This window comes from Myotis brandtii, unplaced genomic scaffold (genome assembly GCF_000412655.1).
Source record: "Myotis brandtii unplaced genomic scaffold, ASM41265v1 scaffold466, whole genome shotgun sequence".
NCBI classification, from domain to species: domain Eukaryota; kingdom Metazoa; phylum Chordata; class Mammalia; order Chiroptera; family Vespertilionidae; genus Myotis; species Myotis brandtii.
In genome coordinates, this window is record NW_005367809.1 from 3,058,053 (window position 1) to 3,079,577 (window position 21,525).

The 21,525-nt window shown below is 45.1% G+C and overlaps 1 protein-coding gene across 2 annotated transcripts in view; it reads right to left on the reverse strand.

The window, feature by feature from the left end:
* IMMP2L (inner mitochondrial membrane peptidase subunit 2) overlaps positions 1 to 21,525 on the reverse strand; it is a 488,390-nt gene that overhangs the window by 240,937 nt on the left and 225,928 nt on the right. The gene's annotated exons all lie outside the window — the stretch shown is intronic.

The following is a 21,525-nucleotide window of genomic DNA, read 5'->3' on the forward strand; positions in this document are numbered from 1 at the left end:
TAGTATATATATATATACACACATACATATATACTAGTATATACATATATTGAACATGAAAACAAAGTTTATTAAGCTGTATCTGTGATGATCTGATCTACATGACATTCGCTTGAGTGGCACAAAGTTTCTGACCTAGTGGTTAAAAATTCAAGTCCTTCTTCCTTGTCCATCATCAGCCGTTGTGTCTTGGCTTTAGTGAAAATTGTTTATTTGTGATAAACAACTGCTTGAATGTTACAGTAAGGGTACTGAGTTGTGTTTGCCCCAAAAGAAGATCGGAACTAGGGCGTGGCTAAATGAGGGATCTGGCTGAGACATCCGTGTGGATGCTGAGCGGCTGTTTGTGAGGCTGTGGTAAGGTGGCCCCGTCCCTGGCCCCGTCTACAGAGGTCCACCACCCACAGTGGGTTCTTGGCTCTCAGATGAGGTACCCTTAGGAGGAGTGTCCACAGAAGCCCCTATTTTCAAACTCCATCCCACACTCCCTGTGGACTCCACTGGGGGCCACTCCCACCGGCCTCACTGATGAGTGACTTCTGCACTGGCTGCTGACTGGCTTCGTGCGTGGGCTGTTGTGAGGAGTCGGAACGGCCAGACCAGAATCGTGAAACAAACGGAGAGGTTTCCAGACCTCCAGTCACTCTCGCAAAAGTGACCTCCCTTCTTCAACGCGTAACTGGAACCAGAAACCGGGTGATTCCACACCTGCCCACGGTTATTTCACAGCACGCTGACCGCGCTGCGAGCACTTCAGAAAGACAGGACCGGGTGCCCCTGCCCAATCCCTCCTTCCCTTAAGCACCAGTGTGACCAAAGGCTCCCAAGCTCAGCCTCCCGGAGAAGCGCGGCAGGGCCTCCCTGCCACGGCCCGTGTTTGTAGGGCCTCCTGGCTGCTGAGGTCTTGGGGGCCCGTGCAGAGCGTCCCGGCGGTTAAGATGCCCCTTGGCCTGGCATGTCGTCACAGCAACGCGTTGCTTCTGCTGGGCTCCAAGCATGTGAATTTCTCGAAACTGGGGTTTTGAATGTGTGCCCTAAAGTAACTGCTGCTGAAGAGTTGTTTTGTTTCATTTTTAAATCAGACAAATGAAAGAGAGAGAGAAACAGAGAGATAGAGGGAGACAGGAAGTATTGCATGGAAACCTACGAATTTTAAAATGACCACTGCTGGCCCATGAGGCTAAGTTGGTTGGGTGCCGTCCCCTGCACCAGGGCTGCTGGTTTCATTCCCGGACAGGGCACACGCCCGGTTATGGGTTCTATCCCTGGTTGAGGTGCATGCAGGAGGCAGCCAATCAATGCTTCTCTCACATTGATGTCTCTCTCTCTCTCTCTTTTTTTTCTCTCTCTCCCCCTCTCCCTTCTTCTCTCTGAAATCCATAAAATCATAGTTTGAAAAAAAATGGCCACCATACCAAAAGCGAGTTTCATATTTATCCAAAATAGGATCAGAAGGGTCCAGTTCTCGTGCTGTCCCATTGGAAATCGATGCTCCTGTTTGGCCATTCCACCTGATTTAAGAGGCTCCAGGCCACTCTGCCCCAATCCTCTTTGCTGGGGACATAGGAAGCTTTCTAACGAACACAAAATAATTACAACTTTTGAAATTATAAATCTCACTGCATACTTATTTTATTAAAGCCTTGTTGTAAGTTTTTCCCAGAAGAATGCACAGTATAGAATAATGAGCACTCAAGACCCTGAGACACTAAAATAAAAATTCAAAATTGCTGACTCTCACATGATCTTCTTTAGGACCATCGAGAGCCCATTTATCATAACGACTCACAGGGAGGGCACTCATTTTTCTCTTCTTTGAAAAATCCTTCTTGGGAGAACTGATGCGGAATGTTTCAGTGACATTGTACCGATCTCTGTAAGCCCAGGTTTCCCCCAAACGTCACCATAGGACAAGAAATGACAACTGCCCTATTCCATCATCTCAAAGACGGGTCCCAGCATGTGTGTAGATTTATAGATAACAAATGGATGTCTACCACTCTATCTTGTCCAATGCCAACTTAGCACAATACGCATGCACACCTGCATCCACACCCCACAAAGATGCTGGACTCTTTTGTACAAACATTTGCCAGCTGTGAATAGTTCAGTTTATACATATTTCAATGAAGTCTAGCCACACTAACTTGTACCTGGTTTCCAATTGTTTTTCTTCTTCTAAGATATGCCATAAAGTGAGGAGACAAACACTAAAGTGCATTTTAAGTTATTTTCATAGAAATAACCAGAAAAAAATCTATTAGTCCAGCACAACTCTACAACCACCTGTGGAAATCAGAGTGAAATACCATGCAAGTAGCTCTGTTCTGCTCTGCTATTTCTCCTCTTCTCACATCTGCACCTCCCAACTAAGTTTAAGGCTCCACAAGGTCTAGTAAGTTGTAAGCATGTCATGACTGTTATTAATCTGATAGTGATGAACAATGAGCGATCACCTTCTACAATTCCAGCGAAATCTTGAGAACATTTCCTTTTTGTATTAAGAGCTTGAAATGCCTTGCTTTACTCTCACGGCTGGGGTCCCTCTGAGGTAAGCTTATCACCCGCCTTGTAACAGAGGAGGGATCGATGCCGGAGGAAGAGAGAGAACCAGGTCATGGCTGGTCCCCGGCCACGAGGCTGCCTCTCCCAACCCCATGCAGAGCGTGCCAGACAGCAGGAGGGGATGAAGCGCTGGCCTTGGCCCTGAACAGCCCCTGGGTTCGGTGGGAGCCCAGTGGGCGCAGGGAAGGGGGTAACCCTGTAACATGGGTTTGGGGGAAAGACTACATTTTCATTCCAGCCCCGGAGCATAACACACACCACCCTGACCTGGGTTTGGGCCTAAGATCAGGCAACCTCTTTGAAAGCCACATTTGCTAGAGAATATCTCCGATGGTTGAAAGAATCCTCCCTCCCTCCCTCCCTCCTTCCTGCACATACACATCTCCACTTCTCACAGCTTGAGCGAGTTTTGCACAATTGGAAACGATAAAACTCCAGGAAGAGAAGAGACAGAGTCATGCGGTTCTATCTCCCCATCCCGCACCCCGGGCCCTGCTGTCCCACAAACGTGTGGGTCTGCCGGCTGCCATGCAGTGTTTCCCGAGACCTAGACCGTGAGACACAGCCTTTGGTCACCTGCTTTAGATCCACTGAGCGCCGCCCTTTGTTCTAGAAGCGTCCTCACACCTGTCGCTAGTGCTCAGAGCTTATGGACTGGGAGTGTCCGTATCCGTCCGCTTGGTAACTGACACCATCACTCCATGGGTTGGTGCTGACAGCCTTTCACAAGGAGGAAGGGATGTCACACACGAAACTCCTCCATCTGGTGGCCAGTGGTGGTTTCAAGTAGCGCTAAGGGACAGGAGCGTCTCGTCATTAACCCCCCTGCCTAGACTTTGTGTATTTTTAGAGTTTTGAAGCAAATGCTGAAGAAATCTGTTTAAATGGAGGGAAAGGAGGGTGCTTAGTAGGGAGAGGAAATGCCCCGGGGCGGGAGGAGGCCTGGATGTGCTCTAGGAACTGTGAGTTGTGTCACTTGTCAAATGAAAAGTATGCACTCCAGCCCCAGCAGGTTCGGAGTGGGTAGAGCGTTGGCCATAGGGACTGAAGCGTCCTGGGTTCGATTCCCGTCAAGGGCATGTACCCTGTTTGCAGGCTCCATCCCCAGCCTTAGTCTGGGCGTGTGCAGGAGGGCAGCCAATCCATGTCTCTCTCACATCGATGTTTCTGTCTCTCTGTCTCTCCCCCACCCTTCCACTCTCTCTAAAAATCAATGGGAAACTATCCTCCGGTGAGGAGTAACAAAACAAAACAAAAGTCTGTCCACCAACCCCAGGCTCTAGTCCTGGAATCCGGGCAGATTTCTTCAGCAGGGGAGGGGCCTGACTGCGGGGCCCGGGGAGGGAGGGAGGCAGGCGGAGGGGACGGGGACAGAGAGTCTCAGTCCCGGGAGGAAGACGCAGAAGGAAAGAGGACCTGCGGGTACTGCAGGTTTAGAGGCGAGTTGGGTACAAACTGGGGCCCACTTGCTGGCACGCAGGGAGAAGCATGACCTTGGACGTGCGAGGCTCCGGGACAGAGCGCCTTCCACCTCCACAGCAAAGGCCCATGGAGACAGAAATGTGCTCGTCTCCACAGACTGAACACAGGTACTGAAAGTGCCCGTAAACAATTAATTTGGTTCCCTCCCCTGAGATGAACCAAAGAAACCCTGGGTCCACGTGCTGAGAAATGGCACAGGATGTGCAGTAACCTTGCTGTCTGCAACCACCACCTTCCGTGAGTCTGACAGCTGGTTTTCCAGTGAAGCTCAGGTGTAAACGGCAGACGATGGAGCCGCAGACTGCAACCCTAATTCCGGCCAGCCTGCGGGAAGGAGCAGAGGAGGACAAAACACCTCAAAAGTATACAAATTGGCCAAATGAAACTGCGTGTGTTACCATCTCCTACGACAACAGAAATTTACCGCCTGACAATTTACATCTGGTTTGCACCCTGATTCTGCAAATCACAAAAGTGGGTTGCTGTGGCAACGGCCACGTGCTGTTTCGCTTGCTGGGAGAAACCAGAAAATCACCCTCAAAGTGCCTCCTAAGACACAAATACAGCACGTTTTTTTACTGCTCCTCCCACCCCCAGAGAACCAATCTCCTGACAGTGGGTATTTTTTTCTTAGCTTTAAAAATGGGTTCTCGCGCTGTCATTTGCATTTTTATTATGTATACTACCAATTTAGGCAAATGGGTAGAAAAATCCATGGAAATAGACAAGAGATGGATACAGATTGCCTGAGTCACGTGAGTGCATCGGGGCTCTTGTCTTGTACGGCGTCCCCACTCTTACCGACAGCTCTTCCAGCCAGTTTCGCTCACAATACCCCCGGAGTTCACTGAGAGCTCAACTCTTTTTCAAAAACATATTTTTATTGCTTCAGAGAGGAAGGGAGAGGGAGAGAGAGAGGGAGGGGGAGGAGAGAGATATAGTAATGATGAGAAAAAAATCATTGATTGGCTGCCTCCTGCACACTCCCTGCTGGGGATGGAGCCCGCAACCCAGGCCATGTGCCCTGACCTGGAAGCAAACCGTGACCTCCTGGTTCATGGGTCAATGGAAAGCTCAACCCTTAAAGCATCAGCCAGGGCAGTTCACCTTCCTGGGCTGGAAACGGAAGCCGGTACAAACAGGGACCGCGCCTGTCCTTGGAAGCATGTTCTTAATCGCAGCATCACCCACACGAGCTGCTCACCAGGACGCTGTGCAGGGCGCTGGAGTGCATCTTGCTACCAACGTCTGTGCACCGTGGAGCCAGCAACACACGTCCACACTGAATCAAATGGGGAGAATGTTCCTCTCCTACCGACGTACTTCCCGTCCAGGACTTCCAAGAAGGGAGGCCCTGTGTAGGACATGTAAGGCCCTGAAAACAGAGCCAGGTCAGCTCGAGTCATTGCTCTCCTTGTTCGACGGCCAGCTTGACAGCTCCTTAAACCCTCCAGACACGGGTCTGATGGGGAGGTCCCTCTTCTTGAAAGAGCTCCATTATCGGCCCCTGACACGATAGAAGTGTCCGCGCTACGGAAGCTCCGTGATGTGTAGGAAGCTCTCTGAGAAAACAGCCCACTCAGAAAACGCGCGTCAGATATGTCTTCCCCACCTTGCTGGCTGTCTCCGCCCCAAGCCTGAGTAGGGGCGCGCTGCCTAGAGGCAGGGACTCAACCGGGGAAAGGACTGGTGAGGCAGGGCTGCTAAAAGATACCAGGATTTACAACATAAGCAACAAGGTAACAGGAACTGAAGTCTGAGTGTGTGAAAACCCTAGGTACCCAGGATGCAAACAGGCGTCCCTGACAGACTGTGGAGGGACAGCGTCTGACCGCATGCGGTGTGCGTCTTCTGCGGCTCCATCCTCGAATCACACTAAGGAAACGGAATGAACACTCAAATAGATTCCCCCCGCTTTTCCTTGGGCAGCAGTAGAGAACAATCAATTTAGAAATAATTGGAGAAATTTGTGTTTTGCTCAGAAGGAAAAATGAAAACATTCATTCAACGGGCCCACATAGAATCATTTGCTTAATGGCAGTTCTAATATGTTATGCATTTATCCAATCTACTTCTTACTACATTGAAATGCAAAAACAATCACTCTGGGTGTAAATCCTCGGAAACAATCAAAGTTTCTATTAAACCAGAGAAGACACAGTTAAGCTGCAGTGTGACTTGCAGATGCTCATGAATAGACAGTACTTAGAGTTTCTCTCTCTAGAAAGGGAAAAGTCTTTCTCTCTCTAGAAAGTTTCCTCCCGTCCCCTCCTTCCTTCCCTTCCATCTTTCTCCTTTCTCCCTCCATCCTACTCCCCCCCTCCCCCGCCATATCTTCCTTCTTTTCTTTCTGGACTCAGAATAAGGAGAGTGTCTTCTTAAAAAGTCTAATGACGTAGACACGTAAAATTGTCCTATGTTACAGTGCCAGCCCTCCAGCAGGTAGGAACTTCCTTTCCACGTCTGTTATAAGGCGTTTCCTTCCACTGGTCAGTCACAGGGGAACATGGGCAGTCTCCACATTCAAGGTCCTTTGTCTCCACATTCGAGGTCCTTTGTGTGTGTGTCCCTCTCTCTCTCTCTCTCTCTCTCTCACACACACACACACACACAAACACACACACACACACACACACACACATGTCACACAAATGCATGGCTTGTTTTTGTAAATTGGCATGAAAGCCATTTCTGTTCATTAAAAACTCAAATAAGCATGTTCAAGAAAAGGTAGCCAGACATGAAGCAGTGAATGAACAGGTTCTGTGCATGCCTAACAAGCATTTATTTCGTATCTGACTTTGAAAGAAACTTTTAAAACCCTCCTGTTTAACTGAGGCACTATGGATGTAATAATCTCAAATATGAGAGCCAGTAAACATGCTTGATGCTCTGACTAAATGCCAACGCCATGGATTTGTTATTGGTGAGCAATAATCTCACTGGATAGTAATGAAGGCCCAACGATTTATCTGCAACACAGTCCATTGCAATGCTCTGAGTTGTACTAAATACTTGTATCCTACTGATATTGTTATAGAATCTAATATACAGTGTATATAATATAGAACATATTACACAGATTTTTAAGGACATTTTACTCACTCCATTCGCTCTGCATGGGTTCTGGGTGCTTCTGCTGAAACTTGGTACCAACCATGTCTGCCCAACCTTAACTGACAGCAGGTGCTGTTTTGGTTTGTGTCAATTTTTTACTTAACAAAGTTTATATGAATTGTTTATCAAGGGTGTTTTATGCCCTAAATTATTTAGAGAAACACACTGCCTTTTGTAAGCACAGATTCTTCCAATCCAGGCTTCAGTAGAGACACAAACCTCACAGATAGTTGACCTAGAGACTGCTTCCCATCCCTCACTATGATGGGCATAAGTAACATCTGCCTCCGGCCACACCCAACCAATGTCCTAGGGCCGTGGTCGGCAAACTCATTAGTCAACAGAGCCAAATATCAACAGTACTTCTTCAAAATAGACTCAGGCCGAAAACCGACTTCTGCGCATGGGCCATGAAGTTTCAATCGCACTGTACGTGTGCGCCCGCACGTGGTATTTTGTGGAAGAGCCACACTCAAGGGGCCAAAGAGCCGCATGTGGCTCGCGAGCCGCAGTTTGCCGACCACGGTTCTAGGGGCCTTTTTTCAATTATCGCCATGCTTATCATTACTCTTTTTGTTGTCATCATAGCATTTTACATTATTTTTTAAAGTCATTCGCAACTCCAGATATTAAGAACATATTATGACCAATTTTACATGGTTTCCTATGTTCTCCAAGTAGAAATACCACAAGACATAGAACATAATCTGTGCACCTTCCACCCTCACTACACATAGTACTAATAAAGACACAACCTATAAAATTCAACTGGAAAAACCTATCATATGCCAAAAAGCTATCTTTATAAAATGCTATCTTTATTAGCTCCTACAACAGACTGATTGAAGATGTTATTATGCGAATATTTGGATTAGAGGGACTTTTAAGCGTTGATTTAAGCAATCTCTACCTCACTAAACCTTGTTAAACATGCTAGTATTTACAACTCGATTTGGTAGTTTTGTAGTCTCCCAAATTAAACACACACACACACACACTGCTCAGGTTGCCAGCTTTATATTATCCTTCAATATTCCACTCATATAAACTATTGTCAGGACTCAGCATCCACTGGCAAAACCAAGGTCACACCTGAGTGTCGTGTACAGTAAGTATTTTATCGTGATATTTGGGGAATTTATAATTAAAAACATGTAGTTGGTATTTTGGTAACTACCCAGGACTAATGTAGCTAGGCACTGGAGACACAGCAATGGACACAAATGAAACTGCCTTAACAAAGCTACTATTCTATGGGGGTGGTGAGAGAAGCAATACACAAAAATAACTAATTTCTGGTGGTCCTGACTGCTGTATAAGGAAAACAGAACAGGACAGTGACTGAAAGTGGTCCTCTCAGTAAGATGACCTACAAATCAGGTACCACCAAGTAGGAAAATCAAAAGCCAAATAAAAGAACAAATTACTGTAATAATTTCAATACAACCTAATGTGTCTGGTGCCATCTATGTGATGAGCCATTAACTTTAATGTCTGAATTACGTTTTTAAAGGAAGTTATTTAATTGTGCAGCATTGTGTATACTTTTGAAGTAAGACATTGGCTTGGACCTGGAGGTCCTTTAAGAACAACCAGTAAAGGGACAGTGAAGTACCCATGTAGCTAACAAGGCTCCATGGAGCACAGCTAACAGAAAGGTCACTGGTAATGGGGTCAGAGGTCTGGAATGCAGCTCACGGCCCTAATTCAGAAAGGTGTTTGCAAGCTTCCCATGGAGGTTCTGTTCTACTTAAAACCTGTTTCTAACAGCCCCTGGAATGTTGTTTCAGGCCGACTGGCGGGAGCATAAGGGGAACTCATAGAGCATGAAGGAGAGCGACACTTTCCAAATATCAATGAGCAAACAATCCTTATTTAGCTCTTTATAAGGAGCTAAAATCCCAGACCAGATCTGAACCATCGCCCCCTCCGTAACGGTAACAGAAAAGCGTCACCCATCCCTGGCACGTGGCGGGCACGTGCTAACCCAGGGCACACCTGAAATGTGTCCCTACATTGGATTCTTTCATTCTTGGACTATAGGAGCTCATTTTATTTCGATTCCTTTCAAAATGTGGTTTATTTTCATGAACCTCAGTAAAAATATAAAACTGATACTCATGCTGCTCTGTAGAATAGCATGAAAATCGCTGTTTTATTATGTGCAGAACAGAAACGGAACTACCGCAGAGACCCTGAAGGCGGCTTCTTGTCGGAGGGCGACTCTGACATGTAAGTCTGCGTTTTCTGTAAGAATCCTGGAGCTAAAATCTCCTTCGTTTCCTGCCGACTTCACTGGACTCCTGTCCGTGGCCTCCCTCGTCTTCTTGATAAACCAGTGGCTTTCTGTTCTCCAAACGGAGTCCAGCACGGAGGACAAACACGATGGGAATCACGATGGGAGTATCTGCTGCCACGCTTCTGCCGCAGCTCTCTGCTACGAAAACCATCCCTCCTGAGACTGTGGCAGCCAACACAGAACCAACTGTTGGGGGGTTTGCGGTACAGATGCCTGAGGTGCCCTCCCGGGTCTAAGACCTCAGGGAGAGCCGTGCTGGCAGGAGCAGGCAGCACAGCGCAGCACACATGTGCCTGGGGTGACTCTACCTGGAATCACCTCCTTTCTCACTCCACTGGGGAGCTGGACCAAGAACGGAGACTTCAAAGGCTGTGCTCAGGGTTCTTGGCTGTCTTCAGATGAAGAAGAGCAGGATTTAACACGGCTGGAGCTAGCGGGGTCACTACCCCACATGCTTTCACCTGGAACGTGAGGTAACTGAGTGAGGAGGGTCCCCGGGAGACGTGCATTCCCAACCTGCGGAACTGCAAGGCACCAGACAAGTGTTTCTCCTGTCGCTCAAACAGGGGTTTGGTTTGCTAGAGCAATGCTCCCCACGGAGCTGGAAAGGAAGCTAAAAGGATGGAGTCGCTTGCAAACCAGAGCACAGCCCTAGCTCCCAGTAAACAGGAACTGGGAGCTTCTAGAAATCAAAAGTACCTGGGGCAAGAGGAAAGCACGTTTTAGGAAGACTCTTCGTCTTCACCTGTGTGGTATTTTAAAATACAGAGTGATGCAGAAGTAAATCAATTACCCAAAACATCTACAGATAGAAATAAAAATTGTAACAAAATAGGAAACTTTAGTAGATAGTTTAGTCAATCACATGGAGAATTTTCTGAGCGGAACTAAAGGATCTGAGTACACACACGCACACGCACACATTTTGCCAAGAGAATATTTTTCCTATAAAACACAAATAAATTGTCCCCTGATATACAAATAAAAAAAATATCCCCAAATTCTCTATACATCTGTACAGGTCGTAAGAATCCTTCTATAGACTTCTTCTGATTCTAATAAAATTAGTGCCCCTATCTATATGCCATCGTTTGTCACACATGTAAAACAGGTGAATCAACATGATTCAATCTGAAAGCACCATGAACTCTCTGGGTAAATTCTGTCCGTAACGTTATGCTACATTTGCACAGGGCAGTAGACTGGAGCAATTTGGACCTTATTGATTGAAGGTTACTACAAAAGTTATGCAATTATTGAGCCTGAAGGGACCTCTCCTTCTAAAAGTGAAGCCACCAACGGCGATAGGTCTTCTCCTAACTCAGCCGTGGGCAAACTACGGCCCTCGGGCCAGATCCGGCCCGTTTGAAATGAATAAAACTAAAAAAAAAAAAAAGACCGTACCCTTTTATGTAATGATGTTTACTTTGAATTTATATTAGTTCACACAAACACTCCATCCATGCTTTTGTTCCGGCCCTCCGGTCCAGTTTAAGAACCCATTGTGGCCCTTGAGTCAAAAAGTTTGCCCACCCCTGTCCTAACTCCTGCCCTGCATTCTTGTGCAGCCCCCGCTGCAGGTGTGTGGTTAACCACCCAGAAGGAGACCTACTGTTCACAACGTGGAGCAGGCATTCCACGATTCCGCTTCCCAGTTTGGAAAGTAAGATGATTACACTTCAATCCCAGATGAGCAACTGTTAAAAAAAAATGCATAAATGAGTGCTCCCCCCCCCCGCACCCAGATGCCTATACTTGGCTCCACAGAAAAGCTACATAACAAGGAAATGATAGAAAAGAAGCTAAAAGGGCAAGTCGGCGATCAAACCCCACTGGCTCGCACACACCACGCTGAGTGGAATACCGGTCGGCTGCACTGTAAGTCAGAGTTCCCGGGACACGGAGCGCTTCTCCTGGAGTGAATGCGAGCACAGACAGACAGGTTCTGCCTTAGAAAGAGTGTTTGTTCTACTGATCATGTACAAAACCCGTCCTCACATATAATGCTATTAATGAAGTGTTCCGCTGAGCAAAAGCGATCATTAAAGATAAATACGAATCAGAATTCTTTTCATAATGAGGAATGACTACCACAACAAGCTGGTAATTTACGAGAACACAGGAACCACAGCCCAACAGGGAACACTCCCAAGACCCAGATTCCATGCCTGGAGCTCTAAAAACATTGTAAAGAGAGATCTCTGTGCTGCAAATGACCCTTCCCGGACATGGCGGCGCTATGGCCAGCTGCCGTCCACACGCCTGAGGCTTGGCGGGCCACATTTGAAATGATCTTTTAAAGAAACAGTCCTGATCCTGTTTTATTGTAGCCCCATGGCTCTCCCTACGTAGCACCAGACTCTAATCTGAAAACGGCAGAAGAAAAACGAGCAGAAGTCCAGGACTCCCTCAAAATCTGTCCCAATCGTATTTTAAGAGTCAGGAGAAAAAGAATTAAGTGACTCCTAGTTTCTCTAAAAGAAAGTCATTGCGCCCTAGCTCGTGTGGCTCAGTGGATAGAGTGTTGGCCTGCGGACTGAAGGGTCCCGGGTTCAATTCTGATCAAGGGCACATGCCTGGGTTGCGGGCTTGATCCCCAGTAGGGGGCATGCAGGAGGCAGCCAATCAATGATTCTCTCTCATCACTGATGTTTGTTATCTCTCCCTCTCCCTTCCTCTCTGAAATCAATAATATAGACATATATATATATAAAGAAAGTCATTGCAAGAACTGCCTTTTAATCTAAGGGAGCCAGCTTAGTTTCATGAGGGTGGAAACAGCAACTCGTTAAACTCTTCCCTAATGATCACTGTATTCAAATATCAGGCCTTGAACATGACAAGGACACAAAATAATATCAAAGCTTCCCTCTTTTTGTGTTTTTACCTATGGTTTTCCTAGCATCGTGGTAAGAGAGACTCTTCACCAGTTTGAGGATCTCAAAATATCTGATCTGAGCATCTGAAAATGTCAGAATCTAAGGCAATCATTCTCAAAGATGGTGTCCATTAAATCAATGGGCACATGTTACATTCATGTTGGTGCATTCATGCTGCATGACAACAAACAAAACTTTGCTCTAATAAACAGACTTCTTTACAATGGTGATGCCCTAAGAAATCGCTACGGAATTCTCTAGAACATTAACAGTCCATTTGGAAACAACAGTGACAATTTTATCCAAACCCCAGGTGTTGTGGGGACCTAAGACTGGAGCAACGTGGTTTATCTGAATCGAAGCAAACCCAGGCCTAGAAAACAGGCTTTCGTTTCCTCATCCCCTTCCCCATCACAGGGCTGCCCTCTAACTCTCACAGCGTGAGACTCCTCCTCAGAGAAGGAGACAGACAGCAGCTGCCCTGTCCCGGTGGGGGAAACTCATTTCTGAGAAGATCTAAGACGAGTGATGCTATGTTAACCAACACTTGAGAGGAAGTAGAGCTTAGTGGTAGGCAATAGGCTGAGACATATTAAATGTTTAATTTGAGCAACAATTGATTTGAATAGGGCAGTGTCCAACCAGTGGTTAGGAGGCCCACCGACTTTACAGAGAAAGTGTAGAAGCGAAGAAAAGGCATTGTTGACGGCTGTAGCGTAAAGCCCAGTTGGCTGTTTGGGAGGAGTTGTCCTTCTGTTTGCGTTTTTGGCACCTTGAGCCATTCCCAGGCTTAGGTTTGGGGTCGCCTCTGACTGCAGAGCCACTTCAGTGCAAGAGTCTCCTTGTTTAATTAATTTAACAGTGGTTAAGTCTGGGCTTTCGAGGTATGATGAAGAGATGTGAATCCACAACTGAGGATCAGTGAACTGGCAAGCCAACCTGTTGGGCTGCATATATAATAACAATGTCTGCAAAAAGAGCTGGCGTGAGGACTGCCTGGGAGAATTCATGTAGGCCTGAGCCCAGGGGCACATGGGACATGTTTGCTGTTGATGTATGATCAGCGGCTCCTCCCACACCCATCCTCTTCCAGAGCATTTCTTCTTTTCTGCCCCATCCCCTAGGCAGCGAGTGTGTAACGATCCTTCCACACCTTGAAAGGAGGGAGGCCTATTGATTTCAGTCAAGGCCAAGAAAAATAGACCCAACCTTGGCAGCCTAGGGACTGAGATGATGCTGGGAAATTTGCATTAGAAAGAATGCCTAAGGCTTCCCAACTTTTCAACACTCCTCCAGAATGAACCAGGGAACCACTTAGCATGAGTCATTTGACCTCCGAGGGCCTCCATCACCTCATTTCTAAGAGGCCATGGGAACAGATGGGTGGTTCAGAGACTGAGGTCTAGGAAACCCCTTCAGGATCAGAGGCTGTCAGCAGGGGCACTAACCAGAAAAGATTTTTCTTTCCTGTGTTTGACTTACTGTGAATCTCGGTTAAGACTACATTTGAACAAACGATTTCACAATTGAAATGAGGTTGAGAACCCATGGATCTGTATGCCCATTCCAGCTAAAAATTTCTATGACACCAAAAATATGCCGATTTTCTGTTACACCAAATTTATTCAGGTGGTTCAAACTTGAATATTATAAAAAATCCACAGTTTTCAGTTTAGCAAAAAAGTATCATAATGGATATATTGTTCAAGTGCCAGTATTAATAATTACTGACAACTCATTTTTGCTTCATTTATTCCATCAAGGGGCCTACTCTAGGCAATTTACATCCCCAGCGGTTAGTCTGCCTTAATTTGATGACTAAAGTAACCCTCTCCTTCACTGACTACTGTGCAGATATAAACATAAAATGAAATAGGAAAACACAGTTAATTAATCTGAGAGCATTTAAAAGCCCCATCATGACTAAAATTCACAGATCTTAATGTGTTAATGACATAGGACTCCAGTTGTGAATATAAATACAAAGGCTAAAATCGGGGGAAGTCCGTTTACCCACAGGCGTTTTATTGACACCTTTTTAAAACCTTTCATGTTTGCAGAGTAGTGCCATATTCAGAATGTAAAGAAACCTTAGTTATCATATAACCACATTTTAAAGTTTAATGTTTGTTAACCTGATGCACAGAGTGTGAGGCGTCCTGCCCACAATGCCAGAACCGTCTGGTAAACCCGGTCCATGTGTCATAACGAAAAGCAGACTGTCTCCCCCTTTATCGCGTGTCTATAACTGATGAACATATTAAGACAGCGTTCATTAAACGATTCTATGCAGTTACCATCATCCACTTCCTGAAAGTTGTCATACAAATTCAAACAATTAATTCGTTTAGAAAAACTGGAAAATAGATAGTACCCAAGCGGGGGTGGGGTTGGGGGTGGGGGCGGGGAATAGCTTCTTCTAGAAATCATTTAGTGTAACTCAATACCTTTGGGCTGTGGGGCCTTCAACTAGAATTGAAGATTGAGTCTTACAATACAGGAACATGAGGCCAGATAATGGGAGAATAGAATATAAGCTCTTTATACAAACCAACTTAGCTGGCAATTTGCTGTAGAAGAAGAAAACAAGTGGGTTTTAATGTAGCCATGGCAACTGCCTGTCTTCACCAGTTTTTTAACTTAAGTCAAGTATCAAATGTTTCTCTTCTTCAGACTCTGTGGTCTTTCTAATGCACATAATGAGGTCCAGGGAAGAAGCCACGCTTTGTTCTTAAGCTTTGGCATTGTAAAACGGCATCTGAGACGGTGGATTTTACATCTGCTGGCCCATGTGTTCTCCCAGCATACTGCAGTTGGTTTTCACATGCATCATAAAAGAACACAGAATCCTCTGGACAGACTAGGATTCCCTCCTGTGCACCTCCACAGCGCGGTGCCATACAGTTCTCTTACTGTGAGGCAACTCGACTGCGCCTCAGACTCTGCTGTCTACTCCTCCCATAACTGAGAGCTTGGTGAGTAGACAGCTCATCGAATTCACCGCTGCCTTTCCAGGGTCTACAACAGTGCCTGCCAAAAAGTAGGGGGTCCAATCAACATAAGCGATGAAAAACAAAGGAAGCTAAAGAAGGAAGATCTTTTTCCCAAATAAAAAGCCTTAGTCCTAAGTTTCCACTTCTCCAGAAACAATTTCTGTATTTAGATTAAAGAAATCACAAGTTACAAGTGTTCACGAGTATTAAAGAGATCACAAGACCTGGTCAGGTGACATGGTTGGAGCATCATCCCATACACCAAAAGGTGGTGGGTTCCATTCCAGGTCAGGGCACATACCTAGGTTGCAGGTTTGATTCCCGGTCCAGCATGTAGGGGAGGCAATTGATCAATGTTTCTCTCTCACATTGATGTTTCTCTCTCTCTCAAATCAATAAACATATCTTCCCATTAGGATTAAATAATATATTTTAATTAATATATCCTGTATAATAAAAGCCTAATATGCAAATCAACCAAATGGCAGAACAACCAGTGGAACAACCAGTTGCTATGACATGCACTGACCACAAGGGGACAGGCACTCAATGTAGGAGCTGCCCCCAGCCCGCAGGCCCCAGGCCAACCAAGGCGGGTGCCAGCAGGGCCCCCCCTGATTGCCCTGCTGGTCACCCCACAGATCAGCCCTGATCACCAGCCAGGCCTAGGGAACCTACCTGTGCATGAATTTTGTGCACCAGACCTCTAGTATATACATATTATATACATATATATGAGAATTCTTAAAATCACTTTCTTTTAATGGCCTAAACTGGCCAGGCTGCTGGCTAGACTATAATTCTACATGTACTATACTTATAATTTAAAACAGAGAAAACATTTCTGGTCTTTGACTCTCCCTCAGGCAAAATCTACATGGGGGAGATACTGTGAAAAACACTCATAAAGCACAAAAGGACACATGCATTAGGAAAATTACACATCTTAAAATTCTTTTTAATTAAAAAAAAAAAGTCTTCTGAATCAACCCGCAAAAAAAGCCTCAATTAAGGACTAATTTCTAATCTTTCAATTTTTAAAAATCTTCTGAACTAAAGAGGTTAGAAATGAAAGCACAGTGAGGGATGCAGTGGGCCCGAGGCAAATGTCTATCAAAAGGCTGGATGGACGAATAAATGGACAACAAACGGGGAGCCTAAGAAGGGCTGGCTCTGAACGTGTGTGCGTTACTCACTCCAACCCTTTAAGAGCCTTTACAGAGGACACTGCAGAGAGATGTCAGTTTTCATTCCTGGTGGCATGTCATTAACATCATCTCCTGAACTTGAATAATATTCAAGTATAACTCATTTTGCTTTAATATAGGAAGGATTCTGTTGCCTTTAAAACTAAAAGAAGGTTAACACACACATACACACACACACACCCTCTAAAACAGTTTTACATAAAAAAGAAACCACTGAAGAGAACAAGAGTTAGTGATGAGTTGGGTCCTAGCTCCTATATGAATACTCACCCTCAAAACAGGGAATCGTTTAAAGAAGATGTATCCACTGCTGGTAACATTTACTTGTGTATGGTTTGTTTACCATATTTTAAGGAAGAAAAGCAATATATATTTACCCACAAATTACCTACTTGACATCCGCCCATTCAACCATCCATCCAAACATAATATTATGGAAGGCCTACTATGCTCCAGAGCGTTCCTGTGCTAGGCTCCTGACCATCTTCCCAAGCGAGAGTTCTAGAACCTTTAAAACGCGGATTGAAATACTGACTTTTTTGGAGTACAATTTTCCTACTCTTATTTTAGAAGAGAAAAAAACACACCAGCAAATGGATGGAGTATGGGCAATTCTATAAATATATCCATAATTATGTAATTCAAGTTTCCTAAGCTGGAAAACATTTTTCAAAGAGTTCATTATTATTTTCCAATGTATTCAAAGAGGGGAATGTGGGAGAGGTGAAGTTGGAGTAGAAAGATAATAAAAGTGAGAGGGCTGAGGGCATTAAAATTCCCCACAGGCAAAAATGGGAGTAAGCTGGTCAATTTATGTTTAATGATATAATTATTTTTATGTTTAAACAATGTTGTATAGATGTCTATAAAAGCAGATTGAAGTCTGTCCTTCTAAAATCAATGCCACCATTGTCATTGTTATTCTGCCCAAACCCCTCGGTGTCCACAGCAGAAGCCGCCCTCTCGTGGGGTGCGAGAGTGCCCCTGAAGGACCGCTCCGCTGGTGAACTGTGCCTGTAACGTAAACAGGTCGGGTTGGCAGGTGACACTGTGCACCGCGACTGTGATATTCCCACGTTTTAACAATCAGGCAACAAGAAAAAGCTTCTGTAAACGTCTGAGGCATATCTTTTCTTCTCTTTTTTAAATGTGCTTCTTATTTCTAATGACTTAAGAAGGAAAAGTCATCTTAATCACTATTCCATATGTTGTCATTCAACATGAACTATAGAAAGACACGTTTGTGAGTTACTGTCCAGCACACATTGGTTTAATGAGCTGTGCACTGGAGGGAGTGGGCGAGGTGCTAATCAACCAGGCAAATGTACTAACATAATCAAATCACAAGAGAGATGAACACAGTCCCTAATAATAAAAATCTCATCATCGAGTAAGGGACTAAGAATCTAATAACTGCATGTCTATTGAGGTAATAATCTAATCTATGTCTAATCATGTTATGTCCAGTAAGAGAAAACGAGAAATACAAACACATGATTACCACGCAGATGAGGGTGGGCAAGAATAGATGCAGGCACAGCTTCCGGCACAGGGGCCCCGAGGCTCCCGAGGCAGCCCTGTGACAATACACTCTCTCTTCGGCAGATGTGCCAGGCTCTCATTTCTGATGACTCTGATGGTTGAGAACTCTAATCTGACGTCCCTGCCTCTGATTCTATATTCAAGAGCAAACTGCAAATTCATTGTTTGCATTTCCAAGTACTTTTTTCTAATGGAGCAAAAGCACTGCCCAGCAGATGCGGGTACTTGTATTCTCCTGACCTTCACCTCTCTCTCTCTGCGATGCATGGGCGGTGTGGTTTTGTCCCTTGTGAGTGTGGTTAGCGGGGAACACACGCTCGCCACTGTGAGTAGATGAATAAAACCAATTTTCTAAACTGGAAAAGCTGAAGACCAGGGAAATGCCAGCCCTGCGGAGAAGGAAAATGGCTACCGTATTTTGTGGTAAAATTATTTCATCGTTTCTCCACATGCATGTGCGATGTGGATGTCTGGAAAGAGCTACAGCCCTGAAGACAAATTCTGGCTCCAATCCTACACCATCCTTTATAAACCATGTGACCTCAGGCACATGGGCCTCGCACTCTTACCTAAAACTTGGGAACCAGAGCACCTCCCTACTCCCGTTCACAAGGTCAATATCAGTATAAAGTAAACGATGAATAAGAAAGGGCTTTGAAACCCATAAAGCACGTAAGATATTAGGCTGTACTAGCCTGCAAGCTACCCATGCCAAATAGTCCATCAGCGAGAGCATCGTAATCAGCTCCAAAGACAGGAGAGAAATCAATGTTACGACGAAGACAGGCACGGCGCCCATGCCCTCTGCGGGCCTCCCACGCTGGCCATTTCTTCCTGCCGACCTGGGGAAGTGAAATTGGAATTTGCTCACCACTGTGAGAACGCTCCTGATCTCCAAAAGCTTCCAGGATCAATCTCGTTCGCATGTGCTTGTTTCTGGCCTCTGGTTACGTGAATGATGCACTGAGGTCAGAAAAGAGTTTCTAATCCGACAGATACACATTTCAGAAACACTCAGGGGAATAATTCCAGAATAAAAAGCGGCACTGTTACCGCCACACACACACACACACACACACACACACACACACACGCACACGTTTCATTGTTAGCATCTCTAATGCGCAGTTTGACACAGACAAGGATTCTGGGCAAAGAGTGTTTCTCGAACCCCTTCATTGGCAGGAGTCAGGCTTGCTCAGCGCTCACCTGAGCCATTCACGGGAACTCGCAGAAACATGTCCCGCCCTTCGCATCAAGGCCTTTTGTCCACGCTGGGAATAAAGAGGCCACGGGCTTCTATTTTCATTTTCATCAGGGGCCACCCCTGTGCTCCCACATCAGCCCCAACCAACACAGAACTGTGACCATGCAGTTCCCCGTGTTCCCCCTGCAGACGGAGCACCAGCGATGGGAAGAGCGCATGTCTAAGTTGGCTTTTTATTTATTTAATTGATTTCAGAGAGAAAGGAAGGAGGGAGAGATAGAAACATCATGATGAAAGAGAACCATTGATCGGCTGCCTCCTGCAAGTCTCCTCCTAGGGTTCGATGCCGTGACCAGTAATCGAACCATGACCTCCTGGTTCATAGGTCGATGCTCAACCACTGAGCCACGCCGGCCGGGCTGTCAGCTTTTTGTCCTCCAGTTATCAATGCAATAGCTGGGACTCAGAAGGTGCTCCTTAAATGCTGACTGAATAAATAAGGGATGAACTACAGCCATACTATTAGATTGACTTTTCTTTAAAGTCTAATGTTCCTTTATATTAGCCTCAAACTTAAACCTTTGAGCTTTAGTACACAGGTAACACATTCTGGGAAAGTAGTACATTTATCAAGTCAAATCAGCTAAACACTGAAATTAGGAAATGAAACAGATCAAATTGCCTAAGTTATGTGAGAAAGATGAATATATACATCTCTCCCTATCCCTCTCGCTCTAGAATCAATGAAAAACATATCCTCAGGTGGGGACTAAAAAAATAAATGAATAAATAAAAAGTTATCAGGAAGTACTAATTGGTAGTTACAGAATAGTCGCAGGACGTAAAGCACAGATAAGGAACACAGTCTCTAATATTGTAATAACTATGGACGGTGCCAGGTGGGTAACTGTAAAGTGTACGACTGTCCGCCCACTACACTGTACAGCTGAAACCAATACAAAGCAGAATGTCAACTGTAATTGAAAAATAAAATTTAAAAGAACAGCTGAAAGTTCATTCAAGAAAATGTAGATGAGCAAACTAATGAAGGAAAAAGCAAAGACATTTTTATTTCAAAATAACTTAGTACCTATCTGGACTTCAGGATAAAATCACATCTCTTAAAATGAAGGATAAGAGGAAAACTAGGTGTGATTTTGAATTGCAAATGTTTTCAAATCTTGAAAAACAAGGGAATTATTTTTTTACTAAAGAAAGAAGTCTCTCTCTCCATAGAGACCACATCTCCAAATATATTTGTCTCTGTCCCTGAAGCCCCTGTCTTATCGGTGAGTTGGTCAAAGATGCATCAGGAACATCCCTGTTGGGCAGAGATGAAAGAAAGACCGGTATTCACAGTCTGATACCCTGGCAGACCCTGAGTGCTGGCCACACAGCTCCCGCCCACAAGGATTGGCCCAGCCCCGCCCAGCCGGCCATTCCCTGGCAGCAGTCACCTGATGGCGTGTACGTAGGAGAGCAGTGAGCTACCTTGAAATGCAGCCCATATCAAACCTGCCACTTGGTTTTGCATTGCTTATTTTTATGTGATAAAGACATCGGTGTCCATTTAAAAGAAGGAATATCTAAGGGCCTGTTTTATTGCTGTAATAAAGTTACTTTTTCCCCTGTCAGTGACTAATGGAATCTAAGTTATTTTCAGGGGAAGATGAAACAGCCAAACATTAATCTGAATTTCACTTAAAAATGAGAATCTACAGGTACGTCCCCGGCAAGTTAGACCTCATCTCTCCCAAATACTGCAGAATTCCGTCCCTTTATGCGAAGGAGGCTGGAGAGAGGGGTGAATGACAAGGGAAGTCCTGCCAACTTCGAGGACTTCCGGCTCCTTGTACAGCCATCTCCTGGGCACCTGAGGGCCATGGGCTGATGCATTTGCTTGTAACTAAACAGTATCATTTCTCTAGAACCTTTTAACTTTGTACCTGTGAGAGAGGGGGGAAAACCATCTACACTGAAAGATTTCCTTTTATTCCCATTCACTAATCGTCAAAGAGAAGGACAAATACAATAAATAAAATTACAAGGTATAAGCAAGTAAAAATCGGAAATAACGGAAATATTGGGGAAGCGTGTCTGTTATGCTTAATGCAATTTCAGCCTTCTAAAGTTTCCATTTCTCGGCCTGTGCAGTGTCAGCGCCAATCACTATCAAGGCTAATGTCACCGAAACATATTGAATTAACTGTCAACTCGAAGAACGTCATAGATG